Raw genomic sequence first — 9,162 nt, 5'->3', positions numbered from 1 at the left:
TTAGATCCTCATCACCCATCCCAGAGCTGGTGGCAGAGGTCCCTACTGATGGTCCCAATGCCCTCTCTAAAGTGGGTGTTGATGGAAAACACTGTGTGTGCGCACGGGACAAATCACCACCTCTGGGAAGTGGAAGAAGAGTGGAAGTGATGAGTGTAACTTGCAGCACAGAAGGCTGAAGAAGCTTTGTGCTGTTCTTACCCACTGGCTCAACAGAGGCAATGCAGAAGATGGGTCAAAGTACCTTGGGCCCTGGAATGACCAGACAGCCATACTTACAGCTCACCACGCTGACAACACTGATGGCAAGGCACGGATGAAGGAACACTTTGCTCTATATTTATTGTGGAGTAAACTGAGCTTTCTGGTTCATCTGTTAGAGTAGCCAGCCAGGGGCCTGGCTCTACCTTATTTCTTTATCTCAATTCCCATCCACTACAGATCAGCAGAGCCACAAAGATGCCGCAGTTTATCTTCATTTTTTTTTAAAAAAAATATTTTATTTTATGTGTGTGAGTGTTTTGCCTGCATGTATGTGCATATAAGTGTACCACATGCATGTAACACCCCCAGAGGCCAGAAGAGGGTGTCTGACCCCCCTGGAACTGGAGTTACAGATGGTTGTTGACTGTCATATGGGTGCTGGGAATTGAGCCTGGGTTCTCTGGAAGAACAGCAAGTGTTCTTAACCACTGAGCCATCTCTCCGGCCCTCAGTCTGCCTTTATTCTTTAAAAAAAAAAAAAAAAATTTATTTTATGTGCATGTATGTAAGTGTACCATGTGTATACAATGCTCAGTGCCCACAGAGGCCAGAAGAAGGTGTCAGATCCCCTGAAACTAGAGTTACAGATGGTTGTTAACCACCATGTGGGTGCTGGGAATCAAGCCTGGGTCCTCTGGAAGAACCGCAAGTGTTCTTAACTCTGAGCCATCTTCCCAGCCCCGAGCTTGCCTTGATTCTTTAGAGTGCTTTAGTTCAAAAGGTTTAGAAACCCAAAGTTAAAGGTGTATGTGTGTGTGTGTGTGTGTGTGTGTGTGTGTGTGTATGTGGGGGGGTCCTACAGGTACACGTACATACCTGTGCACATGTATGTGGAGGTCGGAGATCAACCATGGATATTAATCCTCAGGAGTCATCCACCTTGTTTTGTTTGTTTTTAAGACAGGGTCTCTTGGTAGCCCAGAGCCCTCTGCGTAGGCTAGGCTGGCTGGCCGACAGCAAGCCCCAGTGATCCATCTGTCTCTGTCTTGCTAGTTCTGGGATTACAAGCACACACCACCATACCCAACTTTCTTTTTTTTTTTTTTTTCCGGTCTTTTTGAGATAGGGTCTCCCTGTAGCCCCAGCTGGCCTGGAACTTGCTATGTAGACCAGGCCAGCCTCGAACTCACAGAGATCTCCCTGCCTCTACCTCCCGAGTTCTGGGATTAAAGGCATGTGCCACTATGCCCGGCAATGCCCAACTTTCTTACATGAGTTCTAGGGATCAAATTCAGGTCCTCATTCTTATGTGGCAAGCACTTCACTGACTGAACTGTCTCCCCAGTACCAAGTCAAAGATGTTTAAGCAATGAGAGAATTATGTCAGATACGGGAAGTCCAGAACCCAGGGGAGCTCCGTGCTGACCATCCTTAGCATGTTGGTTTTTGCCCTTGAATTTGTTCCTTCATGGTCACATGTAGCTACAGTCATTCAAGGCCTTGTCTTGTCCTACAATGTTTATGTTTAAAGGCTGGAAAAGAAAAATATCCCTTTTTGTATATGTTTCTCTCTCTCTCTCTCTCTCTCTCTCTCTCTGTATGTTTACATTTTTATGGTTTGGTTTTTTTGGGGGGTGGGGGTGGGTTTTTGGTTTTTTGAGGTAAGGTCTCACTGTGAAGCCCAGGCTAATCTCAAACTCATAATTCTCCTGCCTCAGTCTCCAAAAGTGCTGGGATTACCAATGTATGCCACTATGTGTGGCTCTCTAAGAATATGAAAATCTGGGCTAGAGGGATGGCTCAGTGGGTCAAGAGCACTGGCTGCTCTTGCAGAGGACCCAGGTTTGTTTCCCACCACCTATGTGGCAGCTAATAACCATCCGTAACTCCAGTTCCAGGGGATCCAACACCTTCTTCTTACCTCCTCGGGCACTGCACAACACAGGTGTACTTACATACATGCAGGCAATATACTCATATACATAAATAAGAATAATAAAATATTTTTAAAAGAATATGAAAATCACCCCCAGAATTCCCTCAGAAGACATCCCTCACATCTCATTGGTCAGCACTGACCACATGTCTCTCCTTATACCAAACAGAGTGAAGTGGAATTAGCATTAAGTGGACTACATAGACCAAATGGACCCAGGCCCTAGGCTAGAGAAAGATAGGCCCAACTGGAGCCAGGTAGGATGTGGCACATGGGCAGACCAGAGCCCTGTGGGCCAGTGGGCCAGATTCATACATCTTCCATTATCCTCATACATTCTTGGTCTGGAAAAGGTACAAACTGCTCAGCAAGAGATCTGTATTCTGAAGTCAGCAAGGATTTATAGCAACTGGACTGGGAACATGGCCCCATGGATAAAACACTTGCCATGAAAGCATGAGGACCACAGTTCAGCTTCCTAGAACCCACTTAAAAGCCAGACAGGTGTGACAGCCTGCATGTGATCGCAGCACTCGGGATGTGCAGACAGGATCCCTGGGGCAAGCTGCCAGGCTAGACTCACCGAATCCATGAGCTCCAAGTTCAACACAAAACCCTCCCTCAGTAATCAAAGTGGAGAGGAATTGAGGAAGAAAACTGACATCGACACCCACGTACCACACAGATGAATGCACATGCCATACACATACACATGGACATGGAGAAAGGAAAAGAATTTATAGCAGTCATGTTGGAGAGAGATGTTTTTACCAGATACCAAAAACTTCAAGTGGGGCTGATGTAGAGCTCAGTGGCAGCCCTGAGTTCCATCTCCACCACCGAAAAAAAAGAGAAAAGGAGAAAAACTTCAAGAAATGGTGGGGAGGGCTTGGGCATAATCCCAGCATTAGGGAGGCAGAGGCAGGCGAATCTCTGAGTTCCAGGACAGCCAGGGTAGTAGTGAGGCCTTTTCTCAAAACTAAAAAGAACAACAAAAACCACATAGATAGATAGATGATAGATAGATAGATAGATGATAGATAGATGGTTGATGGTTGATGGTTGGTTGATTAGGCAGGTGATGGATGATGGACAGGTAAATGAAAGAAGTTACATTAGAGAGGGTTCAGATCATTTGGATTCTCATGTACCATGATGAAGAGGGGGCAAAAGCCCAGTTCTTGACAACCTGGCCTCCACTGGAGTTAACTCATTGTATGGATAAATAGATGATAGATAGATAGATAGATAGATAGATAGACAGATGATAGATAGATAGATAGATAGGTAGATGATAGAGATAGATAGATGATAGATAGATAGATAGATAGATAGATAGATAGATAGATAGATGGATTGATAGATGATAGAGATAGATAGATAGATAGATGATAGATAGATAGATGAGAGAGAGAGAGAGAGAGGAGAGAGAGAGAGATAGATAAATGATGGGGAGATCCTGACTCCTCACAATCAGGCCCTTGCCTTATGACACAGGCCTGTTTGATCATTTGTCTAATCCGGAAGGTCCAGAGTTCTCTGGTTATAATCTCCTGAGCCCAGCAGCCTGTTCTTGCCTTCCCTCTACATCCCCAACACAGCTCTGGGTACAGAGCTGATATTCAGTGGGAACAGTGGCCATTCACAAATGTTAACACTCTGTGAGCACCTCATATGCATGACACAGAACAATGTATAGCGGACTGGTGCCCCGCTGTGATGAGCTGGTGAGGGAGGCTATGAGTGCAGAGAAACTCAAGTTCAAATCCTGCCTGGGCTGCTTACTGAGTGACCTTGGCTACGTCAGTTAACCTCTGAACTTTAAGACAGGAAAAAGTTCCATGCTGCAAGGTAGCAACTTAGCAGAGCCCACAGAAGTGCTGAGCCTGAAGTGACCAACCTGGTTTTGATGCATTGCCATTGATAAGCAACGCAGAGAAGGTGAGAGGCATAAAAGGAAACCTGGGAGGGAAGAGGGCAGCTCAGTCGATACAGTGCATGGTTTCATTTTCCAGTTCTGCATTAACAGCCAGACATGGCTGGTCCACGTAGCAAGTTCCAGGCCAGTCAGGGCTACATAGTGAGATATTGTGTCAAAAAACTGTGGGTTTTTTTGTTTGTTTGTTTTGTTTTTTTATTTTAAATAGGCACAGTAGCACATACTTGCAAAGCACTTGGAATGTAAAATTAATAGAATCAAAAGTTCAGAGTATTCCTTAGTTACATAGCTATAAGTTTCAGGCCAGCCTGAGCTACATGAGACTCTGGCTCAAAAAAGGTGGTAGAGCAGGCCTGGAGAGATGGCTCAGTGGTTAAGAGCACTGGCTGTTCTTGCAGAGAACTGGGGTTTGGTTCTCAGCACCCACAAGGCAGCTAACAGTTGTCCTTAACTCCAGTTCCAGGGGATCTGACACTCTCTTCTGGTTTCCATGGGCATTGCATGACATAGGTACACTTACATACATGCAGACAAAACACTTATACATAATAAATAAATAAATAAATAAATAAATAAATAAATAAATAAATAAATAAATAAATTTATAAAGTTAAAAAAAAAGAGGAAATCCAGCATGAAGCTGACCCAGCAAGTTGGAGGTGAGTTATAGCAGGGGCAGGTTGAGATGGGCTGGTCAGCAGTGGGCTCAGGTGTCAGACTGAACAAAAGAGTTTAAAGTCAGTCTTGGAACAAGCCCCTAAGGACTACCTTGAAGCAATCATCTTCCAACTCTGGTGGCATTTCTTACGGATTTTTAAATTTTTTAATTTATTCATTTATTTTATGTGTATGAGCGTTTTGCCTGTAAGAACACTCATGTCATGCAATGTCTTCAGAGGTCAGAAGAGGGCATTGGATCCTCTAGAACTGGAGTTATAGATGGTTGTTAGCCACCATGTGGGCGCTGGGAACCGAATCTGGGTCCTCTACAGGAACAGGAACAGCCAGTGTTCTTAGTCATTGAGCCGTCTCTCCAGTCCTGGATTATGTTTTGTTTTCTCTTTGTTTTCATATGTATGTGTGTGGTGGTGGTAGTTGGTGGTTGTTGTTGCTGCTGCTGGTATGTGTCTCGTGTGTATGCGTGTACTCATGTAGGTGTTTGTACACTACAGTAGAGTCCAGAGGCCAACACTGGGTGTCTTCCTCAGTCATTCACCTCCTTATTTTTTGAGACGGTGTCGCTCGCTAAACCTGGAGCTCACTGATTTGGTTAAACTGGCTAGTGAGCTGCAGAGATCTGTCTCTCTAATCTCTCAGTGCTGGGATTACAGACAGGAGCTGTCACCACCCCAGCTATTCACACGGTGCTAGGGCTTCAACTCTGGTCTTCGTGCTTACACAGCAGACACTTTACCTACCAAGCCATCTCTCCAACCCCTTGTTTTTTTGTTTTGTTTTCTTTTCCAACCCCTTGCTTTTCATGTTTTTTTGAGACAAAGTTTTGTTTTGTAGCCCTGGCTGGCTTGGAGTTTGCTATATAGACCAGGCTGGCCTCAGGTATTTTTTTGAGGTGTGTAGGGGGGCATTGAGAAAGGGTCTTCCTGTAGCCCCAGCTGGCCTGGAATTCACTATGTAGACCAGGCTAGCCTTGATCTCATATAGATCAACCTGCCTCTGCCTCCCAAATGCTGGAGTTAAAGGTGCATACCATGTCTTATTTGGTCTCTACTTCCAGAATACTGGGATTACATGTTTTTGTTTTGAGACAGGGTCCCACTATGTGGCCCTGGCTGGCCAGGAACTCTTTGTGTAGACCAGGATGGTCTCGAATTGACAGAGATCTGCCTGCCTCTGTCTCCGAATGCTGGAATTACAGGTATACACCAGCCTTGTTAGAGACTTTTGATATTTTTCTCTCCAGCACTATGATTTATCTAGTCTTGGTAAGCTTGGGTTTCATAATCCCAGTGGGGCCTCGGGGTGTAGCTCAGCAATGGAGCATGGGCTTAGCATGTACAAGGCCCTGGGTTCAATCCTCAGAACTGTCCCTCTAACCCCACCCCCCAAAATCCTTTCAGTAATCTAACCTCTCCATCTGTGACTGCCTCACCTTTTCTCATGAGCAGACATGTGACCCAAAGCACACAAACACACTGTTGTGGTTTAAATGAGACCTGTCCCCTGTAGGCTCATGTTTTTAAACACTGGTCTCCAGTTGATGGTGATGTTTGGAGAGGTTATAGAATTTAGGAGGTGCAGCCACAGCTGGGTATGGTAGCACACACTTTGACCCCAACACTCAGAAGGCAGAGACAGATGGAGCTCTGTGAGGCTGAGGCCAGCCTGGTCTACAAACAAAATTCCAGGCTAGCCAGGGCTACATAGTTGTGCTGGATAGCTTCAGTTGTCAACTTGGCACACTAGGTAGAATGAACTTCAGCTGAGGAATTTCCTCCATTAGAGTGACCTATGAGACATTTTCTTGATTATTGGGTAATGTGGGGAGGGCTCAGCCCACTGTAGGTGGTGCTACCCCTAGGCAGATGGTCTTGGGTTGTATAAGAAATTAGGCAGAGCACTGGCCAGAGGAGCAAACAAGTAAGCAGCGTTCCTCCTTGGTCTGTGCTCCAGGTTCTTACCCTGAGTTCCTGCCTTGGTTCCCTTAATGATGGACTGTGCTTGTGAGCCAAATAAACCTTTCCTACCCTAGTTGGTTTTGGTCAGTGTTTCTATCACAGCAATAGAAAGTAACTAATACAACAGTGAAATCCTGTCTCAAACAGAAGGTGCAGTGTTGTTGGAGGAAGTATGTCATTAGCGTAGGGTTTGAGCCGGGCGTGGTGGCGCACACCTTTGATCCCAGTACTTGGGAGGCAGAGGCAGGCGGATCTCTGTGAGTTCGAGGCCAGCCTGGTCTACATAGCGAGTTCCAGGACAGCTGGGGCTACAGGGAGACCTTGTATCAAAAAAGACCAAAAAAAATTTTTTTTAATTGTGTGTGTATGAGTGTTTCGCCTGCATGTATGTAAGTGCTGTAACCTCTCCCCACTGCCCCCACTCCCTGCTTGCTCAGTTTCCTGTGTGCAACTGAGATGTGATCTCTCAGCTTCCCATTCTTGCCGCCATGCCTCCCCCATCATTATGGACATCTAGCCCTCTGGAACCACAAGCCAAAACAGACTTTCCTCAAGTTGCTTCTGGTCATGGTATTTTATCACAATAACAAAAAGTAGCTAATATGCACACTCTGTGTAGATACTCTATCTACGCACATAAACGAAATGAAACTCATGATAATACTTGTCCTTGCTACATTCAATGCACTCTTTCTTTTCTGTTTCTGACTTTGATTGAAACCCACTAGCTTAGCGAAATGAGTTACTACTGGGCCTTGTCTCTCAATTTGCAAACCACTGTCCTGGCTTTTCATTACTTAGCTCTTGCTTTAGAAATCAAAGAGGCAAGGTGAAACTGGCAACAGAGAGTGAAATAAATTAGCCATCAAGATAGAAGGGCGGGCAAAGTGTTCCGGGCATTGCATTCTCTAGTCATTTCCTGTCATTCAAACTCATCTCCCCCTCCCCATCCTGCCTCCATCCAACCCAAAACCTCCCACCCATCAGACTCACTACCTTCTGCCTGCCTCCTCAGGATCCCACTTCTTTGTCTGCCTAAATGGCATATTATTAGATGAAAATTACAGGAGACCACTGTTCTGAGCTAAGCCCAGTGAGGCAGACTAAATATCAAAATGGAGTCACTCGTGTTAAAGTTCCAGGTGACCAAGATGAAAAGAACCTGTTTATCTGACCTTTCCAGAAATCAGGATTATAGAGAAAACAGCCAAATTTCCCATGTGAGACACTTTCAACAGTGATTACTCTGAAGTTTCCTCTGTTTTAATCTACAAAATAAAGTCAGGGGCATGCTGGAGAGATGGCTCATTGGTTAAGAGCACTGGCTGCTCTTGCAGAGGACCAGGGTTCAGTTCCCAGCACCCACATGTTGACTAACAACCATCCCTAATTCCAGTTCCAGAGGAATCCAGGGGAGGGGAGGGGAGGGAGAGGGAAGGGGAAGAGGAGGGAGAAGAGAAGGGAAAGGTGGGAGGGAGGAGAAAGAGAAAAGGAAGAGAGGAAAGGCACTTAAGCTGCTTCAGTAGCTAAACAGTGCTAAGGCAGGAGGATAGCCTCAGGTCCCAAGAACAGCATCGGGACCAACTAAGCACAGTGAGCAAGAGAGACCGCAATGGAACAAGAGGTCAAAAAAGAAGAGACGGGGGGGGGGGGGGGGGGGGTGCACCACCACACCCGGCCTGCAGTGCTGATTTACCCTGATTTATGTTTTAAGGGCAATTTCTGTTTGGAGAGTATATTGTAGGGCCACTCTGGAATACACAAATTAAGCACTGCTGGATTAACCTACATGAGAAGGTGGTGACTCGGACCAACACAGTAAAAAGGAGGGGATGAAAACTGGTCTGATTCTGTGTAACTGTGAAAGTGAAGCTGGGCAGATTAAAAAATGACGCCCAGCTTACTGATTTGGGGAGAGTTCAGGAAGAGGTTTAGGTGGTAGAAAATAAAACTGCATTTTTAGCTTATCAACTTAGATATTCAAATAGAGAAATGTAGAGTCAAAAGTACAGTATAAAAAAAAAAATCAGAAGTGGGGGGCGGTCCTAGAAGGAACTCTACCCAGGAGATATTAGCTGATGCTTAGTATTAAAACTATCAAATCAGGCAGAGTGGTATGTGCCTGTAGTTCCGGCTACTTAGGAAGTTGATGTAGGAGAATTGCTGAAGATCAGGAATTTGAGGTCAGTCTGAGCAACATAATAAAACCCCATCTTGAAAATGGGAGAGGACCCAAGGGTGTAGCTCATTGGTATAACATGTCTGCTTAAAGTGCACAGACTCTGCCAGGTGTGGTGACGCACACCTTTGATCCCAGCACTTGGGAGGCAGAGGCAGGCAGATCTCTGTGAGTTCAAGGCCAGCCTGGTCTACATAGTGAGTTCCAGGCCAGCTGGGGCTACAGGGAGACCCTGCCTCAAAAAAAAAAAATGCACACTCTGGGTTCC

The sequence above is a fragment of the Nannospalax galili genome, unplaced genomic scaffold, assembly GCF_000622305.1.
Source record: "Nannospalax galili isolate Female #2095 unplaced genomic scaffold, S.galili_v1.0 scaffold589, whole genome shotgun sequence".
In the NCBI taxonomy this organism is placed as follows: Eukaryota; Metazoa; Chordata; class Mammalia; order Rodentia; family Spalacidae; genus Nannospalax; species Nannospalax galili.
The sequence above is the reverse complement of the archived record's forward strand: the minus strand, read 5'-3'. Positions refer to the sequence as shown.